The 24720-nt window shown below is 39.5% G+C and overlaps 1 protein-coding gene across 2 annotated transcripts in view; it reads left to right on the top strand.

Moving 5' to 3' along the window:
• The window catches only part of XYLT1 (xylosyltransferase 1), a 418011-nt gene that overhangs the window by 266995 nt on the left and 126296 nt on the right, over nt 1-24720 (top strand). The gene's annotated exons all lie outside the window — the stretch shown is intronic.

Raw genomic sequence — 24720 nt, 5'->3', positions numbered from 1 at the left:
CTCCCTTTATCTAGTCATTTATGCATTTGTTAATTTACATCTGTATCATCTTCAGCTCAATTTGACCTGCAATAAACCCCAAACTCTTGATATACGGAACCTTTCATCAATTCAGGTCTCCCCAATTCTGTACTTACATAATTGATTTATTTTTTATTTTAATTTTTGAAATAAAATAATCATTTCCATAACATAGTCTAATATAAAAAGATTGCACATGAAATAGCAAATGTATTATGTATAACTTGCTATTCCTTTTAAATATATAATAAAATTATCATGTAAATTTTATTTTTTCTTCTTTATTTTTTCCCTTTACCTACTTTTTTTGGGGGGCAGAGCAGTGAGGGTTAAGTGACTTGCCCAGGGTCACACAAGCTAATAAGTGTCAAGTGTCTGAGGTCAGATTTGAACTCAGGTCCTCCTGAGTCTAGGGCCAGTGCTTTATCCACTACACCACCTAGCTGCCCCCATTCTTAAAAAAAATCAGTTTGTTCTCTGGATGAAGATAGCATCTTCTTTCATATGTCCTTTGTATTTAATTTGGGTATCTCTTAAACTTGAATCAATAAATGCTTGATTTTTTCCTTCCCAATCTTCCCTGTTTTAGTAACATTTGGAAATTTCGAGGAAAATAGGCAAAGTCTCACATTGAATTAACCTAACTACAGGCCTTATTGATAGTCTATCAGTCAGGAATAGAAAACTGATTCACTCAAAAAAGAAAATGAGTTGTTTTCCCTTTGAACCATTGCCATCCTGAGTCCCTGGTTATGGCCTAGCTTGAGGAAGAGATGCCATATGCATATATATAGGCAAATCCTAGACAACCAGTCCAAGCCAGGGAACTAAGTGGTTCTTTCTGTCTGTCAGAAGTTAAAGGTCAGTGGGGTTTTACATGAAAGTGGTAAAAGACTGCAAGATGGTGCATGTTAAGATCATTCATTCATTCATTCATTCATTCATTTATTCATTTTTGTGGGGTCACATAGCTAGTAAGTATCAAGTGTCTGAGGGTGGATTTGAATTCAGGTCCTCCTGAATCCAGGGCCAGTACTTTATCCACTGTGCCACATAGCTGCCCCCTCCGTTACCTTTAAATAATACCCATCATGAGTAGATCAGCTAAACCTAAACACAAGGATTGATCAAAATTCACAGATTCACAGACTTTGAGAGTCAGAAGGCCCCTCATTGACCAACCCTAAAAAGAATCTCAAGAACAACAAACCCAACGAGTGGTCAACCAGTTTCTGCTTGAAGATCCGTGAAGAGGGAGAATCGACACCCTCTCAAAGTAGTCCATTCCCCTCCTGGATGACTCTAATTGTTAGAATGTGTTCTCCTAGGGGCAGCTAGGTGGCTCAGTGGATAGAGCACCGGCCCTGGAGTCAGGATTACCTGAGTTCAAATCCGACCTCAGACACTTAACACTTACTAGCTGTGTGACCCTGGGCAAGTCACTTAACCCCAATTGCCTCACTAAAAAAAAAAAAAAAAAGAATGTGTTCTCCTAGCTTTGACAGTGAATTTGCCTCTCTGAAACTTATACTCATTAGTCATAGTTCTATCCTCTGGAGCCAAACAGACTAAGCCCAATCCCTCTTCCACATGACAAGTCTTCAAATACTTGAAAACAGTTGTCCAATTCCTTTGGCATCAGGGCCAGCGCTCATGGATATTCATCAGTCATTCTAGCTGTCTCTCTCAGCATGTCTCCATCCTCCTCTGGGTAAAGGAGCTGATCTAACCAGCCTGCATCACTTGCCCTCTAGGAAAATCTTCGTTTTCTTGGTCTAGGTCGGTACTTGACTTACTTTTAGTCCTGCTGTGACAAAAGTTGGGGATTTTTTTTTAAGTACATAAGCTTTACTAGAAAACTAAGGAGAAATGAAACAATCTGCAAAGAAAAACGAAATTGCCGAGTCTGTAAAGACTGAAGCTTTTGTCTGAACATGGTCTGGCCATGAGACTAGTTTGGCTGGAGCAGCTAAAAGGGAGCAGTTTCTATTCCAAGTCTCAAGCCTGTCTCCTAGCTGAAGCAAAACAATGACAGTCTCTGGAGATGCATTGGTCTTAACAGGAAGCAGGGCTCCTGTTGGGATTCTAGTGGGGTTTGATGGGTCCTAACTTCCTACAACCTGAAAAAGATTTCATGCGTATAACAAGAACATGAACTTAGAGCTAGAAGAGACCTGAAGGCATGGGTTCTCAGCTTTGTTTGTGTCATGTACCCCTTTGGCAGTTTAGTTGAAGCCCATGGACCCTTCTCAGAAGAATGTTTTTAAAGGCACAAAATAAAATATAGAGAATCACAAAGGAGGGGGCAGCTAGGTGGTGCAGTAGATAAAACACCAGCCCTGGATTCAGGAGGATCTGAGTTCAAATCTGATCTCTGACACTTGCCACTTACTAGCTGTGTGACCTTGAGCAAGTCACTTAACCCTCATTGCCCTGCAAAAAAGGGGGAAAAAGAGAATCACAAAGGAAACAAATTATATTAAGATATAGCTGCTAGGTGGGACAGTGGTTAGAGTGCCAGGCCTGGAATCAGAAAGACTCATCTTCCTGAGTTCAAATCTGACCTCAGCCATTTACTACCTGTGTGACCCTGGGCAAATCACTTAACTCTGTTTGCTCAGTTTCCTCATCTGTAAAATGATCTGAAGAAGGAAATGGGTAAACTATTTCTGTATCTTTACCAAGAAAACCCCAAATGAGATCACGAAGAGTCAGATATGACTGAATAACAACAACAAAGTAGTCATCAAAAGACTAGGTTCAAATTCTAGGTTAAGAACCCCTGCCTTAGAGGCTATCTGATACAACCCTTTCATTTTCTAAATAAAGGAAACTGATGTCCAGAGAAGTTGACCAAGTTTATATAGTAGCCAATTTGGGATTCAAACTCAAGTCATCAGATCATAGATTTAGAGGTGAAAGAAACTACAGAAGTCATCTATTTCAGTCCTCCCATTTTATAGAGGAGAAAACTGAGAACCAGAAAGGTCAAGGTCACACAGATAGACACAGAATCAGGATTTGAACTGAGGACATCCAACTTTAAGTCCAGTGTTTTTTGTTTGTTTTGTTTTGTTTTCCACCATACCAGTTGTCTCCAGGGTATTCTTTACCAGCTATGATGACCTTGGATGATCTTTCTCCTTCTAATCTGCTCCCACATCCTTCCTACTGTTTCTTACTACTCTTATAAGACCTCTTCCCTGTTCTTGTCATGGAAATTCATCTGTCAGACCCAATAATGCTAATCTGTTGCATTAACCTCCTATACTATCATTGTAGTCCATCTGTTCTGTTTTGACTGTCTCTAGGAGCCCATTATAAAACTACAATAAACTAGTCACTAAAAGCCCCTTTTCCCCCTAATCAATCATTTATCCTAGCATATTGGCAGAAGCTCTCTGTTACATAGAACTCTCCAAACTCCATGACGACCTACATTGAAAATGTGCCCCCTTCTTGAAATGAAGGCCCATTCCCTCCAATAGCCCATTGATTACCTTTTCTTGTGGCTTCTGCTAATAAGTTCAGTGGTAGTTTGCCTGAGTGGTTCCAATCCCACTGTTGATAACCAGTCACAGGGAAGTGTTACAGATGGGACTCGATTGAGTGAATCAACCAATTATCCCATGTCACTAACTGTAAATGATGAAATGCTGCACTTTCAGTGCCTTAATGAGATAAGAACAAGTCTCAATCAATCAATCAAAAATCAAGTACAAAAAGAGTCCTTAGATGAACTGGAGTAATGTTAACCTGAAGGGTATCTGGACTGTTCTTGAAACTTGGTCACAGCCTGTGCTTATCTATAGCAGAGGTCTCAAATATGTATCCTGGCCACGTGGAGCCAACAACACTCCTGAGTGTGGCCTGAACCAATCTGAAAAGTAATTGGGCAATATTTAACAAAATTAATAAAAATATAATAGAACATAGATAATGATGATGTGCAGTTTTCTAAAGTCAATGTGCAGTCTGCAGTCTGTACCTACATTTTAGTGGCCCTTTTTCTACTTGTTTGCCACCACTAATCTGTAGGGTAGAAGATCAGTTCCAAACCTGCATTTTTCAAGCTTCTGGCAGAAGAGAGATTGAGTACACCAAATAAGTAGAGTGAGGGTCTGGTGACAGAGAAGAAAGAAAAGATTCAGAGAAGGAACCCCTGAGTTGCAGAGAGCTAGAGGGGTGGAGGGAAGGAGAATACCTTAGCTTACACTTTAGCCACCTTCCTCTCCCTCATCTCTTACCCTTGCCCTATTTGGCTAGGTCTTTTCAACTTCAAGGACCGCTCTCTGTCCACTACAGCATGATACCTTTTAGGGCAACTTAATTATTTCTTTGTAATAATGCAAACAAGAAGCAATCCAGAGTATGGCTAGAGAAAGGGCCTTCTTGCCAGAAGAGCTGGGTTCAAGTTCAGCCTTTGATTCATATTGCCTCTGAGCAAGTGAGCTAAAATTTCAGTGCCCTAACAACTCTCCAGAGTCTCCAGACTCATGTAAGTGAGCAGAGAAGGTATCGCCTTGCATGGATAAGAAGAATTTCTTCATTCTGGTGCTCCCCATATCAATGAAATCCCAAGTCCCCTCTCTATCACTATTGATATAAATAGCAAAGATAATGGTATAGTCAAGAGTTCAGCAAAAAACAATAAACAGTTCATAAGTCTATTAAAACTGTGTTTGATGAAGATGATGCAAGTCTAGTGAGCAAGCAAATTTCTGAAGCCTGTGGACTTTTTCAAACAATATGCGGAACTGTTAAAAGTCAATGAATTCATTGACCTGCTTTGTGTCAGAACCAATTAATCTATTCTGAGGATCATGGTGGAGTGGAAAGAATCCTATAGTTGAGGTTAGGACACCTGATTTCAAGTCTGGGCTCCTTCATTTGCTTGCTATACAACACTGAGCACATCATTTTATACCCCTAAGCATTAGTTTCTTCCTTTGTTCAGTAAAAGGTGAGGAGGAGGCTAATACCTACATCACAACATTATGTTGGGGATTGTGCTTTGTAAGCTATTAAACACTATACATTTAAGCAATTATAATTATTTTGAACTTTATTCCTAAATTTTGTTTTATATCACCTTAATTTCTAAAGATCTCTCTCCTCTTGCATCATGAATCATCCCTTTTGACAAAGGTTTTTTTCTTTTTTTCATAAAAGTTTTTATTTCCCAGTTACATGTAGAGCTAGTTTTAAACATTTGTTTTTATAAGATTTCTAGTTTCAAATTTTTCTCCCTCCCTCCCCTCCCTCCCACCTTGACAAAGAATTTTTAAAAAGAGAGAGAAAAAAGTCAAAACTAGCCAACAACTCAACTGTGACTGAGAGCACATAAAGTGTTCCCCACAGAGAGTCATCACCTCAGCAAAGATGGGAAAAACCATGTTTTCCTCAACCCTTCTTGATCAATATAATTATATAGCAAGCGTTTATCTCTTCTTCTTCTTCTTCTTCTTCTTCTTCTTCTTCTTCTTCTTCTTCTTCTTCTTCTTCTTCTTCTAATTCTTCTTCTAATTCTGTCTTCTAATTCTTTCCACTTTCATTATTGTAGCTATTTGTATGCCGTTGCCTCGGTCCTTCTTCACTCTCCATCAGTTCTTACTTCTTCTCTTGTTTTTCTGAATCCTTCATATTCTTAGTTTCTTACGGTGCAATTATATTCTGCATGTACCACAATTTAGCTGTGATGGGCATCTGCTTTGTTTCCACTTCTTTACTTCCACAAAAATAGTGCTGTGATTATTTTCATGTATATGAGACCTTTTTTTTCTTTTTGTCTTTGAATTCATTGGGATATATGCCTAACAGTGTAAAATGTGTCCACTGTAATTTTTGATATTATTAAGATCTAGACTACTTCCAAATCTACTTAGAAAAAACTTTCTTAGAAAATCATTTTAATAAGCTTTCTCCTTGCAAATTTTCCATAAAGGTGTTCACATACTTCTCCTCTTTGAAGTAAACTAGGTATCCTTTTGTCTATGGATTTGAGTTAAATGGGTAAGCTTGGAAATTGGGTGGTTTGTAATGACATTTCCTTTTTTATTCTTGATATGTGATATAATACTAGCAAAATGGCATTTCATTTCAAAAGGTTTTAAGGATCTTCCTTTATGTAAGGAGGTATCTACATAAAAGTATTTAATATCCATTGTAGTAATGCTGAGTTAATGGGCCATAACCTGAGTATGATAAGGGTTTTTATTAGGAAAATCCAGACTGATTCAGCATTAATTAATACACCGTTACTTTCAAGTGTTACCACTTATAACCTAGAAAGTCAAAGAAAATGAACCCACTACATAAACCCTTATAAGAGAAGTAAACACTATCTTTTCCTGGAGCTGATCTGTTTGTAATAAAAATAGATTAGTTTCTTTGGTTTTAGGCCATGTTCTTTATTAAGCCTGGAAGTAATTTCAAGAAAGAGAAAGGTAGGACAGAGATGAAAATTGGGGGAGGGGTAGATAAAGAAAGGTGAAAAGCAATCAGTATTTTTAAAGGCCAAGAGAGAAAATAAAAGGAGAAAAGTGGGGGCAGTTCTTTCAAGATAAAATTTAAGATTCACAAACTGCTGGTAGTTGTATACTGGCAGGTTTAAGAAGTGACCTCTTAAATTAGAAATAGCCTAAGATGAAGAAAAGAGCACTGAACTTGAAGTCCAGCACTTCCCCTCATGAGCCATGTGACTTTGAGCAAGATATTTCACCTCTCTATACCTCACTTTCCTCATCTGTAAAAATAGAGATAATATTACTTACACTGTAGAGGCTACAAGAGGTAGGGGATAGAGACCTGGTCCCAGACCTGAATTCAATTTCTGCCTCTGACACAGACTAGCTGTGTGACCCTAGGCAAATTATTTAAGCTCCCTGTGCCTCAAAGAAACTCCCAAAGATTGCAAGTTGCAAAGAAGTTGCTGTTCTGCATTGGTAGAAGGATTTTCCTCAATAGATTACTACACTGATCTGGAAATCTGATCACAGATGTGCAAAACAAACAAACAACCAAACCCACTACCTACTTCACAGGGTTGTTCTGATGGTCTAATGAGATCCTAAGTATAAGGTCCTTTGTAACAGGCCAACTCTATAGAGCTCCCTTTCATTTTTGTAAGAATAAAAATGCAAAAGGTACCAACATATGCATGTTGATAGGCTTAATGCTCACTTATGGCTGGCATTGTGAGATTTGATATTTAAAAGGCACAGTGGATGGGACCCAATGAATTGCAGTGAGTTGTGCCATATGCCATGAATATCTATCCTAACAGTATCCATTTACTGAGCAGTGTGCATCATTAAAATATCCCAGGGCTCTGTGCAATAAAATCAATAAGATAGTTCAGCCATGGGTTGTGGTTTAATAACTTCAGAGTTGAAAGGAGGGTTGGGTATGAGGGAGAAATCACTGAAGAGGGAAATTTCCTGAGAGCTTAGGGGGTGAAAGGAGGCATTTTCCAAGTGTTGGTAGAAAACAGTGAAAAAAATGTTCAGTCACTGGTGAACCAAGAGTGCTGTATGGCAAGCATCCCCTAAAAGAGGTGATCCTTTCCACCCAGGGAGAGACAACAGGCTCTTGTGAAGTTCCATCTGTGTGGTGATTAAAGGACCAGGTTTCCTAAATGAGTCTTTGTTTAGAAGCAATTACAAAAACATATATATATATATATATATATATATATATATATATATAAATATGTATTACATATGTATATATATGTGTATATATATATATATATTTTTAATGCTAAACATCATGTAATTAAAATGACCAAGGTTGTCCCCAGTTAGAGATGGGAGAGTATGGATGCAAAACATTCTACATGCTGTCAGGACTACACTGATGGGCTGTTGTTTGGTTTTTATTTTCTCTTCTTTCTTTTTTATTCTATGCTCTGCGAGATGACTTTCTGGGTAAAGAAAGGAGGAAAGTGATGGAAATGAAGATAATGTTAAAACAAAAGGTGTTATAAACATTTTTAAAACAAACAAAAATAAAATTCTGATGTTCACTCTTATTCCAGATAAACTTTTGTGAGACCCTGATGAGAAGCAGAGAGGTGCACTTGATAAACTCAGAAAGTCGTCTGTCTCACCTCTTCCTGTAGGGAACAGAGTTTCTTAAAACAGTTTTCTTTTCTGAGCACTCGTTCCTTGTGGGATAGGGAGTAGAGGGTGTCTGTCAGACTGCTGAGACTTCCGTCTTTGCTCATATTGGACTATAAGTCATTCCCCAGCACTTGATTACTCATGAAACATGTCAAAGCCCTTTTTTTTTTTTTTTGCTCATCTTCAGAATTGCCTTGTGAGACAGGTGGGTGACAAGGATTATTTTCTCCACATGGATGAAGAAGCAGGTGCTCTCTGGTCAGTGTGATTTGGCAAAGATCACACAAGAATTGAGTGACAGAGCCCTGACTTCATTCCAGAGCTCAATCCATCAATGTACTGTGTTTATCTTTCCCACCTCACACAAACAGCCCCCATTCCTCCCACTCCCCACTCCCTTAAAGGCAATCACTAATGACAACTGGTCCTTTCTCACAAATACTTCAAGCTGGTTAGAATAATTATGGGAAATTATTGTGATGGGGAATACTGAACCATCTTTCCTTTGCACATTTCCTTAACAGCCAAAGCCCTGATGTGCTGGTGATGGAAAGAAGAGAAAGTGCAACTTTGAGGGGAGAGCTTGCTGAGAATAAGGGCTGGGTGCTGAGATAACAGTTTTAAAAAGACACCCCAATTACAGGCACATCTTGGAAATAATAGTCTATCTGTTCCATGATCCATTCCTTCTTTACTACATTCATCTGCATATGTACGGTACACAGGTGTTAGAATAAACAGCTAGTGTTAAAATAGTGTCCTGCTGTGTGCAAAAACAGCAGCTACGTCTACAGATTATATACTTCAGTAGAAGAAAGAGCCATGATTTCATCATTGTAGGGAGTCATTGTGGGAAACCCACCACCAAACAGACTTGGAAACCCAACTCTTGGAGAGATGCCTCTACCAGTTGTATAGAAAGAGAGTAAAAGGCTGGAGCAGGGGCAAAGAAGAGAGGAATGGAGCCAAGTCTTTTTCTCTAAAGAGATTTTGTTGTTGTTGTTCAGTCATTTATTATCAGCCAACAAATAAACCCATATCTAGTAACCGGGAATTGTGAAGTCAAAGTCAGAAGGACTCTTAAAGATCATCTAGCCCAGCATCCTCATTTTACAGTTAAGGAAACTAAAGTCTAGAAAGATAGACTAATTACCTTGTCACACAGGTAGTAAAGAGGACCCGGATTTGAACCAAGGCCCTCTGCTGCTAAAGACCGTGTTCATTTCACTAACAAAATGGGCAGGACTCAAAGAGGGAGCAATAATACAGAGGAGGAAATGGCCTCTTCCAATGATATCCATCTATCTAGATATCTATTAACTAGATAGACATCTATAATAGAGATAGATGCATGCCTATATCTTTTTTATATTCAATTTTATTTTTATTTTCATTTCTAAACTCTTCCCCTCTCTTCACCCATTAAGAAGACAAGGGTGGGGGGCGCGGCTAGCTGGCACAGTGGATAAAGCACCAGCCCTGGATTCAGGAGTACCTGAGTTCAAATCCAGCCTCAGACACTTGACACTTACCAGCTGTGTGACCCTGGGCAAGTCACTTAACCCCCATTGCCCCGCAAAAAAAAAAAAAAAAAAGAAGACAAGAAATGCAATGCCTATAACACATATGAAGTCATGCAAAACTGATTCCTACATTAGCCTTATTCAAAAACATAAAACAAAGAGGAAAATTATGCTTCAATCTGCATTCTAAGCCCATCATTTATCTATTTGGAGGTATAAGGGATTTTTCATCATGAGTCCTTTGGAATTGTGATGGATCAATATATTGACCAGAGTTACTAAGCCTTTCACCATTGATTATCTTTACAATGTTGCTGTTATTGTGTAAATCGTTCGCTGGTTCTGCTCACTTTACTTTGCATCAGTTTACGTTAACACAAATATAGATAGATTTAGCTACCTGTCAATAGATTTCAATATCTATTGACACAGAGAGAAAGTGACAGTGAGAGCCAGAGAGCGAGAGCAAGAGCGAGAGCGAGAGCGAGAGCGAGAGCGAGAGCGAGAGCGAGAGCGAGAGCGAGAGCGAGAGCGAGAGAGAGAGAGAGAGAGAGAGAGAGAGAGAGAGGGAGAGGGAGAGAGAAAGAGAGGGAGAGACAGAGATTAGACTCAGTGTTACCCCTTGTATCAGAAGATCCCTGCTGACATGAAGGGTCTGGGTACTCTTTGAGAACTATTCATTTCATTAGTTTATTCCCCCAAATAAAAACATGGATATTCAGTATCTGACATTCTTCTAAGGGTAGTCATCAGTACCCCCTTAGTAGCACTTAGACTCATGAGACTGAAATATAAAACAGATTTACTTACACAGCAAAAGACCCTGAAGGGGCTCATAACATATGAGCTCATAAGAGAATCAAGAGACACTCAACTCCCCTCCTCCAGAGAACTGTACAATTCCCATGAACTATTGTACTGGCCTGAGTGTAGCCCTAGTAAGGGACAAGGCTGGGCTTCCCTCTTCTACATTGGCGCTCTATGCAGAGCTATTCTTTTGCCATCAGCTCTTCTCTATTTGGTCCTCTCTATCGCTCTACTACTCTCCCCTCCCACCAGGTGCCATGGCTACTCCTCACCACAGCCACTCCATTCAGCTCTATCTTGCTGCACCTTGCTATTCAGCTGTGCCCTTGAAGATGGTGTGAGTCATTTTCTTTACATGGAGAAGCTCTTGAATAGCTAAATAACCCTTTGCAATGTGACACTAGAACCTTAGTTGACATGCTAGAGAGGATGCCTCTAAAGCCAAACTCTCTCTGACCTATATAAACTTTTTTAGGGTTTTATTTTATTTCATTTTTAAATACCTGGGTTCCATAGCCCAACCTTTTACACAAAGAGTCTGGTCTCTTCAGGGGTCTTTGGAAATACTTCTTTCTTGGATAGCTCAAATGACTGTTTTCTACTACAAGTCAACTCAAAGTGAGTCTGTGCCATTTAACTCATCACTCAGGGGACACTTTTGTATCAGCTTCTCCCACTGAGTTTTTTATGGGGCCTTCTATCCTCTTTCCATGTGTCTTTCTCCTGTCTTCATTTAAAGGCAACTGAGCTAGGGGGTTATGCAAATTAACCTGGATGACTCTAAATCTTATAAAGCAGGAGTTCTTAATATGGGGTCTATGAATTTTTTGTTTTTAATATTTTGATTAGTATTTCTCTATGTAAACAATAGTTTTTCAACATTCATTTTTTTATAAGATTTTTTATTTCCAACTTTTTCTCCCTCCCTCTCCTCACTCTTCCCCAAGACAGCAAACAATCTGATATAGGTTATACATGTGTATTGATTGCTATTTCTATATAATTGGTTTCTTTTATAATCTTATGGGTTTTATTTTTATACATTTAAAAATATTATTTTGAGAAGGGATCCACTGGTTTCACCAAAGTGTAAAATGAGCTCAAGATACACATAAAATTTTTAGAGAATTGTTCTAAAGAAAGGAAGGAAGTATTGGTTCCTTTCATCTGATGTGACTTGGGTGGGGGGGAGGTGAGAGGTTGTAATCTCTTGCTGTCTAAAAACAGATCACATTTTTTGTAGTACTTTAAGCATAGCACTTTTCCTCAAAACAGCTCTAAAAGGTAGGTGGGCCGAGGCTCAATCCTAGAGAGGAAATTGAGACTCCAAGAAGTGAGCATGAGGTATCCGCAGTCACACGGCTCTTAACTGTCAGATTCGGGGGTTCAGACCCAGAAAGCTCCAAATGTAATACTCTTTCCATTGTATCACAGCCCATAAATGACCACTATAGTCAAGTAGACAGGATTGTTTATCCTTAATCTCATGTACCACCTTCAGACTGTGTGTATTGTTATTGGAGGACTTCTTTCCTCCTTCAATGCTTTCTTCAGTGATCATATTAACTTGATTTCCTGTGGAAGAGGAAAGGGAAAGAAAGATTAAAGCAAGAAGCATTTGTTACATACCATGTGACAACCACTAGGGAAAGCCCCTTACAAATATTATCTCATTTGATCTCACTCTGTGGGGTAGATATTATTATTATCCTCATTTCACACTTAAGGAGACTGAGGCAGACAGAGGTTAAGTGACTTGCCTAGGATCACTCAGCTAGTAAATGTCTGAGGATGGATTTGAACTCAGGTCTTCTTGATTCCAGACCCAGCATTCCACCCACTGCAATGAGAGAAAAGACATCCCATAGATTATGATTTGCCCAAGGGCATGCATACCTGCCTAAAAGAGCCCTACTGCTAGCTATAGTGTTTATTCTGCATCCTTACTAACCTTATAGGTATGGACCAATATATCATTGGGAAAATTGATTTCTGGCATCAAGCTTTGTCTTACAATCAGAAGTTCTAGATGCACTTCTTAGTGTAAAATAATCATACATCCTATTTCTCTAGTGCTTTAAGATATACAGTGTGCTTTATATGTATACTCTAATTTGCTCTTCAAATAAGGGAAATACTATTATTATCTTTATTTTACAGACTGGGAATAAAGTTCTGACTAGTTACATGACTTGCCATGGACACAACGGCTAGCAAGTATCTGAACCAGGATATGAATCCAGGTCTTCCCAACTCCAATTATAGCACTCCATCCACTTTGCCATATTACTTTTGTCTGTTACCATGGATAAGTCATTTCTCTCTGAACTTCACTTTTCTTATCTGACAAATACTGGGGTTGAGCAGAACGATCTGGTGAGGACCCTCTAACAATACTCAAAAAGCTTATTATAACCTTTCTAAAGTATACAGGTAGTTTAAAAAGTCGGGAAATCATATATATTCATTGTAGGACTAAATATTAGTTTCATTTCTAAACCTGAACTTCAGCCCTTATTTACCTTGTGAAAAGTAGTATTTGGTCCACCAAGCAGCTAGGTGGAAAGAATACTGGGCCTGTAGTCAGGAAGTCCTAAATTCAAATCCAGTTTCAGATACTCACTAGCTGCGTGACCCTTGGTAATTCACTTAATTTCCATCTGTCTCAGTTTCCTCAACTGTGAAATGGAGATAATAATAGCATCTGTCTTACAGGGTTGTTGTGAAGATCAAATGAGATATTTGTAAACTGGAAAATGATAGGCGTTTAATAAGTATTTGTTCCCTTTCCTTTCTTTGGAGAAGTAGCTTCTTCTGACTTCTAGCTGAGCTGTGGCCTTATGAGAGGTCTCAATATCATTCAAAGTATTTAATGGTTCTTATCGAGTCACCAACCCCTCAATGTTGGGATAGTCATTGGCCTCTTTTATGTGTTTTTAATAGGTATACGTGGATTGGGAACTCTGTAGAACTGACCCCAACCAGAACTAAACCACCCTACCAAGCTTGCCCACCTCCTAGTATTCCTCTTTCCCATTTCTGAGTTCCCTAGATACATATTCGTATGCTATTCCCAAGGTCCCCTGCTTTTAGCATCAATTAACCTAAAAAAATAACCTTTTCTTTCATAGAATTGAAACAACTAGAAATAGAAGTGGCCTTAGAGCCCATCTAACCCAGGTCCCTCATTTTACAGAGAAGACAACTGAGACATAAAGTGACTTGCCTAAGGTCACATAGGAAGGAAGACAACCAGAATTTGAACCTGGATCTTTACATTTCAGATATAATGCCTTTTTCTCAATTTCATTTCCATTTGGGATATTGAAGAGTCTCTGAAACCCAAAGAAATGACTGTTCAGTGGTAGAATTTAAGATGTCATAAAAGACAATGAGGGGGACTTTTTTTTTGGCAACAGGATATTTCTTTTTGTACCTGTTGGATGTTTCTATTATATAGACTTGTAAATACAACCTTAGTTATAATAATGACTGAGTAGTCATGTCTGCCTTGGCTTCCAGGTCTAATCCCCTACTTCACCTTGGGAATCACTGACCTGGAACACTGACAGAGCTACTTGAGGGCACGAACCTTATTTTTGTCCTTCTTTATTCCCCCCAGCAGTTACTATATTGTCTGGTACATAGTAAATGCTTTAAGAATGCTTATGGAAAAAAAAAATTTTAAAGAATGCTTGCTGATTGACTGATTAATTGGTCAAGTTTCTGGTCTTGTATGAGAGAGACTTATGTACTTTGGAGGGATACTCCCAAGAGCCTGGCAGGCATTGAAATACCATACATGAAGTCAGCATTCATTTCCCTGTGCCCACCCTAAAATATGTCTTGCCAACAAGCACCCAGGGCTGTTTTTAGGGCTGACTACAGTCATCACAAATGCTATGGCTACAGTTCCCTAATTTTAATGTTTGTGGTTAGTTAAGTAGAATCCCATTATACCACGGCTCATTTTTAACATGGATTTAGATATATCTAGGTCCAAAGCACCCCAATGAAATCTAGCTAGGCCTCTTTCAGTGGATCTCAAACGTTTTTGGTCTTGGGATCCCTTTATACTCTTAAAATTTATTGAGGACCCCAAGGAAGTTTTTGTTTGTGTGCCTTATGTTTATTGATATTTACTGTATTAGAAATTAAATGTCTTAGTATTATTATGTAAATAGTTTTGACCTTGCAGACCCCTTGAAAGAATCTTGGGAGTCTGGAGGGGTGGGAGAGGGTGTCCACAGACTTTACTTTGAGAACCATTGACCTGTAATAAAGTCCTGATATGAATCAGTAAGAAACGTCTTAGGATTCAGAGCTGAGAGGGATATCAGAGATCATGTAGCCTGGCCCGCTCATCTTAGAGAAGAGGAAGCTGAGAAATAAAGAGTCAAGGCCACACAGATAAAAAGTAGCTGGACCAGAATCTGGATATAGATCTTCAGACTCCAAATTCACACTGCCTCTTGATGTTGGCCCTGCTCCCACTCAACCCCCCACCCCTACCCCAGCTCCATTTCCCACTCCCCGAGCATCAATATTAAGAGCAACCACTGTTCTCCCATAGAACCACAAAGCAGCTAAGGAAAGCTGTATGGGAAATTCCCAACACTTCTCTTTGCCACCAAATTGGCCCGGCATTTCAGAAGCTGTGGTCCTTTGAAATTGAGGTTGGAGGAGTTTGAGAAGGAAGGAAGGAAGGAAGGAAGGAAGGAAGGAAGGAAGGAAGGAAGGAAGGAAGGAAGGAAGGAAGGAAGGAAGGAAGGAAGGAAGGAAGGAAGGAAGGGGAGAGAAAGGAAAAAAAGGAAGAGAAAGGAAGAAAGAGAAAAAGGACATTTATTAAGTGCTTATTATGTGTAAAGCACTGTGCTATGTGATGGGGATAAAAATAGAAAGGCAAGGTAGTTCCTTCTCTCAGGGATATTAATGGGGGAGGGCAATAGAAGAGAAAGAAGGTTTTAGTCATGTCAGATGTAGAGACTCCCTGGTCTTTAGGATACAGTGCCAAAACAGATTTGGAAGGGTGAATGAGTAGACTTCTTGAGCTTTTCAGGCAAACAGTTTAGAGACAAAGCCATCATATCTGGGAACAGCAGAATACATATAGCCTTTCTGCAGTATACACAGCTCTGTTGAATAGTATACCCTTCAAACCACACTAGAAGTGGTGCTATTCTAAGAGGTGGCCAGATTTTCTCTTACTTTATTTAGTAACCCACCTTAGGGTGGGTCAGTGTACCTACAGCTAAGTGGAAAGTCTAAAGATAAACTTTTTTTTTGAGTTTTATTGATTTGTTTTTATATTACAAATATTTATACACATACATACACGCACCCTCTTCCTGAGAGGTTGCTTACAACAAAATAAAATAATTAAACAAAACTAGTAATACAGTGACCTTATCTACAAATGAATGCAACATTCTACATCTGTTGCTTCACTCTCTATATATTAGTTTTTTTTTAATTAACAAAAAAAATATTTTTCTACTTTCTGCTGTTCACTCCATTGGGGAAAAAGAGAAAAGATGCTTATTAAAAATATGCATAGTCAAGCAAAACAAATTCGCTCATTAGCTATATACATATAGATATATGCATACATGTATGTATACATATACACATATGTCATTCAACACCCTAAATATATCACTTCTTTCAGGAAATGGATAGTATGTTTCATCACTGATTTTCCAGAATCAAAGATGGACTTTGTATCAGTCAAAGTTCTTATAGATTTCCAAGTTACTTGTCTTTCTAGTCTCCTTACTGTGTAAATTGTTTTCTTAGTTCTGCTCATTTCAGTCTTCATCAGTTTGTAAAAGTCCTCAAAATTGCTTCATTTTTTATAGGATTGATGTTATAGTGTAAATGGTTCATCCGTTCCTGTTCACTTCCTTCTACATCAGTTAATACAGATCTTTCCATGTCTCTCTGAAATCATCTCATGATCTTTCCATGTCTCTCTGAAATCATCTCATCTCTTACAAAATTTTAGGACTTCATCACATTCTTATAACACAGCTTATTTAACCACTCCTTAATTGATGGGCATCCCTTTAGTTTCCAGTTTTTTTGCCACCACAAAAAAGAGCTGCCATAAATATTTTTGTGTATATAGGATCTTTTCCTCTTTCTTTCATCTCTCTAGACTTTGCAGTGGTATTGCTGGATCAAAGGTTAGGCAGTGTCTGGTAACATTTTGTGCACAGTCCAGTGACCTCTGATTAAGCAGTTGGGTGGGATTCCTCTAGAAGCACAGTGGAATTTTTTAATGCTACATGCCCAGAAACAACAGAAGGAGCATGTGATGAGCATTAAATATGTCAGCCAGATTTATCCAACTCTGTATAGCTTGGTGAATACTGAGACAAGGAAGTGGACATCTCTAGCAATTTAGAGAAATTCACAGGGATTTTTTTTGACTCATTTTGAGTAGACTGCATTACCTAGATGTTTGCTGGCTCAGGCCATCTCTGTTATCCTGACTCTAGCTCTCCCATATCTTTCTCAAAAACAAAAAAAATAAAGTCTTTTCTCTACCTCCCCCAGCAGCTTAATTTTGTTTAATATACTCTTCCCCCTCCCCACCTTTCTCATTAAACCAAACTGAAAATGGCTTGACAACATTGGTTTAACAGCAACAACAGTTCCCTAGGGCATTTGACAGAGCCTTCAGAAAAAGCTTCTGATGCTCAAAAAAAAGCACCGAAGTCTCTGAGTACAGCTCATCCTGGCTCCAATGGTTATTCAGCTATGGAAGCATGGGCAGGCCAAGGAATTCTCAGTGCCTTATTTCCCTCATCTGCACAATGAGGATATCTACACTATTTACCTCACAGGCCTATTTCGAAGAAAGCACTTTGTTCATCTGAATCGTGTTTTACTGATGTAAGCTGTGATGATTAATATAGAAAATCATTTGACTAGTATAAAAAAAAAGAGAGGCATAAAATGTCGAAGGGTGGCCCAATATTCCTCTCATTTTGCAGAAGAGGAAACTGAGGCAGAGAGATGGACCTTTTGTCCAAAAAGATGTGCAAATATGTCCAAAGCTGGAATTCTAATCCAGATTGTCCAACAGAAGCAGCTGGTGGTGCAGTGGATCATCAAGTGCTCAGCCTGAGATCAAATCCAGCCTCAGACACTTACTAGCTGTTTGACCCTGGGCAACTCACAACTTTTGCCTCAGTTTCCTCAACTGTAAAGTGAAATTCATAATAGCGCCTACCTTTCAGGGTTGTGAGGATCAAGTGAAATAATAATCATAAAGCACTTAGCACAGGGCATGGCATATAGTTCTATGTGAATATTAGCTATTATGATTTAAAAAATCATAATAGCTGGCAAGAGTATAGCTCAAAGCTGTATTTCATCTGACTCTCACAATAACCCTATGAGGTACATGCTATTATCATCCCCATTTCATAAATGAGGAAACTGAGGCAGATGGAGGTTAAGTGACTTGAGCAGAGTTATTCAAGTAGTAAGTACCAGAGAATTCCTAACCTAGCACTCAGACCCCTAGGCCATTTACTCTTTGTCTTGCGCAACCTTTCTATTTACTCACTATTGTTTCCCACATATTAATCTTGTCTCCCCAACTAGTTTGTAAGTTTCTTAAAACTAATGTTACTTTCTGGGGCTTAAGCACCTACCTAACCAGTGGGTGTTTAGGGTTTTCTGTTTATTTTGGGGGGTTTTGGGGGTTTTTTGGGGGGGTTGTTTTTTTGGTGAGGCAATTGGGGTTAAGTGACTTGCCCAGGGTCACACAGGTAGTAAGTGTCAAGTGTCTGAGGCCAGATTTGAACTCAGGTACTCCTGAATCCAGGGCCAGTGCTTTATCCACTATGCCACCTAGGTGCCCTTCTGTTTATTTTTTAGGAACATACAGACCACAAGCCAGCAGCAGATGAGAATCTGCAAGACTTTTCCCTTCGGACTGTCATTGGCAATATTTGTGGAGTGCTTTGTACTTTTCAAAACCAGTTTTATTACACTTAAGGGCTTTTGAAAACTTCAAAATGATACCTAAATGCTAGCTAATGTGGTTATGATGATGGAGGAGAAGAAGGAAGAGGAGAAAGAAGAGAGCTAGGTACTTTGGTTCCTATTTTACAGATGAGGGAAATGAGGCACTTTGAGGTAAAATACAACTCAAACTAACTCAACTAGTTTTAGGAAACTCTTCCTTTCTAGAGCAGTGATTTTTACCATTACTCTACCACCTTTCTAGTGATGAAATTCTAGCTGTGAACTTCAGGCTAAAAGCCACATTTTTACACAGTCTCTACCTCCACTGTGTCCAGTTTCAAAAGCACTGGCAACCCACTGGTTTCTAAGTCAGAAAGGACTCTCTGCTGTTTGGATGTTAGCTGGAAAAAGCCTTGTTGCTGCTTCAGTAGACTACGAAGGTCTTTGTTGATAGAGAGGACTCGTGGGTTGAGTGCCTCCTTCATATTGGTGATTAATTTTGGTTTGGTGCAAATGGCACAAATGGCAATTTTTCTTGAGGATGTTTATGTGAGAGCATCAAGGAGTAGCAAAAACATACAACCCTGGGAGATGATATAGTTTAAGGAGGAACTGTTGAGCTCTGGGGTTAGGGACTGAGCAAACTCTTATGGAGTAGTCAAACAATAAGGCCTACTACACAGCAGGCCTTGTACTGGGTGCTGGAGTAAGAATTATTAAATGGCAAATCAAATGATGTTACTGTGTAAAAATAGGATCCTTGATTTCCTCAGTGTATGATACCTTCACCCACCCCTACTTCCACTGAGATAGGTGCCAACCTCTTCATGACTTAGAAGTACATAATTCCTAGGTGCCTGAGTCACAACAGAGATGAAATGGTTTGCTTAGTGGTCAAACAGTAAGTATTAAGCTAGATTTGAATACCAGTTTTCCTGATTCCAAGTCCAGGATGCTATCTGCCATGCCTTGGTGTGTTACACCATCAGATCATAAGATCTATACCTGGAAGAAACCATCTTATTTCAACCTCTTCATATTATAGGGGTTAAGTTACTTGCCCAAGTTCATACAACTAATAAGTGTCTTGAGGTTGAATTTGGACTCAGATCTTCCTGACTCCAAGCCTGATCCTCTATTCACTGAACATAGTAAGTTATTTTCATGTTTATTTATTTTTCTTTAATGGATAAAGAGCTGTTCTCAGAGTCTAGAAGACCTGTATTCAGGTCCTGTCTCTGACAATACTAGCCATGTAGCCCTTGGCAAGTCACTTAACCTGTCAATGTTCTAGGTAAGTAGTTCTCAAAGTGTGGTCTGGGACCCCAGCGGGTCCCCAAGACTGTTTAGGAGGTCCATGAAGTCAAAATTAATGTTCTGTATTACTTTTTTTTTTTTTTTTTTGCGGGGCAATGGGGGTTAAGTGACTTGCCCAGGGTCACACAGCTAGTAAGTGTCAAGGGTCTGAGGCCGGATTTGAACTCAGGTACTCCTGAATCCAGGGCTGGTGCTTTATCCACTGTGCCACCTAGCTGCCCCTTCTGTATTACATTTTTAATTTCTGAATTGGTAAATATTGATAGTTGTAGCTAAGGGCATGATGGAGGCAGCTCTAACCAGCTCACTGACTGCTAAATTTTCAATGTAAGCATTTATATCTTAGAAATGAGCATGTCTACAATCTTGTAAAGTAGTAGTAACCTTGGAACTGGGGCTAAAACCCTAGTGTCTTAATCCCCTCAGACCCAGACTATTTCCACTTCTACCAACTCATAATTCTTTTTTTTTTTTTTTTTTTTTTTTGGCGGGGCAATGGGGGTTAAGTGACTTGCCAAGGGTCACACAGCTAGTAATTGTCAAGTGTCTGAGGCCGGATTTGAACTCAGGTACTCCTGAATCCAGGGCCGGTGCTTATCCACTGCGCCACCTAGCTGCCCCAACTCATAATTCTTAAAGTTCTTCCAAAGCCATACCCTCCCTTTGATCCTTGTCTCTTCTTCTTCTAATTCTTCTTCTTCTTCTCTCTTCCTCCCTCCCTCATTACTTCCAAGAGAACCTAATTAAAAATGTGACTAGCATAGCTTTTCCTAGGATCATAGATTAAGAACTGGAAGGGTGCCTGGAGATAATCTCTTCATGGTACAGATGAGTAAAAAGACCATGAGAATTGAAGTGGCTTCCCCGCAGTCCCACAGTCATAGAATGAGGAGGCTGAGCCCATCCACTGCCCTCCTGTAGCTCCAAGAAGCTGGCAAGACATCCCAAGGTTTTTCATGATAATGATGTTTAAGAGACTGCAGCTGAGTCATTTGTTTTGTTTTCTTTTCTGATCCCAAATAGATTCTCAGGGCAGCTAGCTGGCGCAGTGGATAGAGCACTGGCCCTGGAGTCAGGAGTACCTGAGTTCAAATCCAGCCTCAGACACTTAACACTTACTAGCTGTGTGACCCTGGGCAAGTCACTTAACCCCAATTGCCTCACTAAAAAAAAAAAAAAAGTAGATTCTCCCCATTTTACCCAGTGTATTCCACAGAAAAGTTTTGTAAGATGCTGGTGAGATCCTTTTCAGGAATTCATTCCTCCTATCTCGTGATGAAACTTCCAAGGAGAACCTGAAGAGCTCATGTGAGTGTGTGAAAGCCAGCACATCAGCACAAGCAAGCCTCTCCATCCAGACCCCTTCCTTTGAGGTTAAGCCTCACTTTTAACTCTTCGGCTTTAGTGCAGCTTCTGGGAAAGGTTGTTACAGAAACTGGAGCCCTGGATCAAAAATAGAAAAATTACCATTGGCAACAGAGCTGGGAAATGATAGTGTCTGAGCTACATCTCTTCCTTCCACCTTACTCCCTTGTACCCATGCTCTGGTGAAGGCTGTAAGGCAGAGAGCAAAGAGACTAAAGTGGTTGTAGTGGGGCATTGAGGGTGGAATGTGGCATATAAATAAAGGAAGCAGTTCAGGTCACTTTAGTTACAACTACAACAAGCCTTGGGCCCATCCTCAGGAAATGAGGGTTTGTTTTTTGGTTTCTGAGAGGGTACGGGAAAGGAAGGAGCCTGGATCCCTGCCATGTCGCACTCCCACCCACCTCCTCTATGTGGCTCAACTCACTTGCCTGCCCTGCTTTTCTGCTTCTCTGTCTCTGTCTCTGTCTCTTTGTCTCTGTCTCTCTCTCCCTCTTTCTCTCTTCCCCTCTCTCTCCCTCCCTCCCTCCTTTTTCCTCTTCTTTCTTTCTTTCTTTCTTTCTTTCTTTCTTTCTTTCTTTCTTTCTTTCTTTCTTTCTTTCTTTCTTTCCTTCCTTCCTTCCTTCCTTCCTTCCTTCCTTCCTTCCTTCCTTCCTTCCTTCCTTCCTTCCTTCCTTCCTTCCTTCCTTCCTTCCTTCTGTTCTCCCTCCCTCCCTCCCTTCCCTCCCTTCCATCTTTCCTTTTCTTCTTTCTTTCTTTCCTTCTAAAATATGCATGCCCCAAGACTGACTGTGTTTTTTTTAAGTCTGACATTGCTTCCACTGCTCCCCAGACCGGATAACCCCAGGGTGGTGTTAGCTTTATTTTTAACCTGAGATTCTACTATTCTACTGATTTGGTCGTATTTGGTTTCCCTGGGCACATTCCCTATTCCCAGAAGAAAACTTGACTTGTAGCTCTCCTTCAACTCAATCTGCAGCCCATGTTCCTTTGTAGGGGTTGTCTGCTGTTCCTGGAAGGCACTCCCTACTCACCTCTGCCTTTTTGGCATCCCTAACTTCCTTTAAATCTCAACTCATTTGCCAGGAAATAGTAAGCCTTTCACAGTCTTGGTAGTTGTGAGTTATCTCTATCTCCTCAAAATACCATTGATATATTTACCTGTATGATGCTAGAATACTAACTTTTTGAAGGCAGGGACTATTTGAGTATTTTGTTTTATTTTATTTTGTTTTTATTTTATTATTATTATTATTTTGCGGGGCAATGAGGGTTAAGTGACTTGCCCAGGGTCACACAATTATAAGCTGGAAGCTAGTAAGTCTCAAGTGTCTGAGGCCAGATTTGAACTCAGGTCCTCCTGAATCCAGGGCCGTTGCTCTAACCACTGTGCCACCTAGCTGCCCCCTGTTTTATTTTTTAATCTTTAAATTCCAAGAACCTGAGATGCAGCTAGGAGGCACAGTGGATAGAGCACCAGCCCTGGAATTAGGAGGACCTGAGTTCAATTTCAGTCTCAGACACTTACAAGCAGTATGTTCCTAGTGAAGTCATTTAACCCCAGTTGCCTCCAATAAAATAAAATAGATAAAATAAATTCCAGGAACCTATTTGACAGCATAGTGTAGTGGAAAGAAAGGTGACTTTAGTGTGGAGACCTCAGTTCAAGTCTTGAAATAGTCTATCTGTGTGATCCTATGCAAGTCATTTAAACATCTCAGTGCCTCCAAACAATTCTCAAAAACTTTGCAGAGAAGCAGCTGATCTTTGTTAGAGGAAGATGTTCACAGAGAACTCCCTACAGCAATCAAATCACAAGAAATAATCACTGTAGCTTTCAACGTGCAACTGAACTGACATTATTATAAGAAGTCAAGAAATAAAGGGGCAATTGGAATGTTTGAATTAGCCTGACTCAAGGGAACCGAGAGTTCTTCTTAGAAGACCTTTAAGGGGATGCAGGATGAATGGTAATATTCCATGTTGCCATTTTTTAAAATCCCCAATCAATCAGCAGGCATATGTGAAGCATTTATTAAGTGTAAGTAGTGTGTGTGCATGCCCACTTGTGGGGGATGGGGGGGTGGAGAGACACTGAGGTGATATAGAGGCAAAAACTGTGAAGGTAGCAAATACCTGGTAAATACTGATTGGATTGGAATGGATAAGATTGGACTAGGTACTGATTATTATTATTGTTGTTGTTGTTGTTGTTGTTGTTATTGTTATTATAGCTTAATCTCTACTATTATATTAGATTATAAGCTATTGAAAGGTAGGCAGTACTCTCTTTTTGTTGGTATCTAGCACATCGTTTTATATGGAGTAGTTATTCCTTCATTCAATATTAATTGAATTGAATTTGCCCCACTCTTCCTTGAAACTCCAAAATACTATCACTTTAAGAAATGGATTTTCTCTAAGAAATTCAGTAACAGTAATAATAGACATTTTTACCAGGTGATAGAAGGACTTTGTGATAGGGAGATTTTGGACACACAAATAAAACTTGCAAAAATCGTCATCATTTAAAAATGCATTTTAGTGAAAAATGTGATTTTTTTCCTACCTCAGTTATTGCTTAAGTTTCATAGAACCTGCCATTTGTCAGGTATTAATTTAGAAAGAAGGGGAGAGGGTAAGTGGAGTGGGACAGCCACTGCCTGCTTCCCAGATGACCCAGATCTCTTTTTAGCCAAAACAAAGAAAATTATTTGTGACAGGATAGACAGTACAGATGACCTGAGCAAGAGGGTTCAGAGACTGTGAAGATGTGGGAGCCCTACCTTCTCAGGGCCTAGAAGAGATTAGCTCAGACTCGATGGAAACCAGTCGAAGCAATGGAAATAGTTGAACAAATTGAACAAATATGGTGCTTTTCCATCATCCCTGCCTTTGTCAGGGTGAGGAATATTGGGGAAGAGGTATTTTGAAGCTGATTTAAAGATTAGCCAGCAGGTTTTCAGGCTCATCTTGGAAATGTCATAGAATCAAAACAATTATAAGCTGGAAGTTACCTTAGAGATCCTCTAGTGCAACACCATTATTTTTTAGATAAGGAAATTGAGGCCCAGTGTGGTAAAAATGACTTGCTCAGAGTCATTTCACACGACATTTCACACATCCATACAACTAGTGAATGAGAGACCTGGGACTGGATGCAAATTAAAACATCCTGAGATACCACCTTATACCCATCTGATTGGTAAGAAAAGAAAAAGATGACAAATGCTTGAGATGTAGAAAAATAGGGACACTGATGCACTGTTGGTGGAGTTGTGAACTGATCCAGCCATTCTAGAGAGTAATTTGGAACTATGCCCCCAAGGGGCTATAAAAGTATGCATACCCTTTGACCCAGCAATACCACTATGAGGACTGTACCCCAAAGAAATTTTAAAAAGAAAAAATGCCCAAATGTACAAAAATATTTATGGCAGTTCTTTCTGTGGTGGCAAAGAATTGGAAATTGAAGGGATTCTCATCAATTGGGGAATGACAACAAGTTGCAGTATGTGATTATCTTAAAATACTATTGTGCTATAAGAAATGATAAAGGAGATGGTTTCATAAAACCTTGGGAA

The sequence above is a fragment of the Dromiciops gliroides genome, chromosome 1 (genome assembly GCF_019393635.1).
Source record: "Dromiciops gliroides isolate mDroGli1 chromosome 1, mDroGli1.pri, whole genome shotgun sequence".
Lineage (NCBI taxonomy): Eukaryota > Metazoa > Chordata > Mammalia > Microbiotheria > Microbiotheriidae > Dromiciops > Dromiciops gliroides.
Note: the sequence above shows the minus strand (reverse complement) of the source record. Positions and strands in the feature narration are given on the sequence as shown.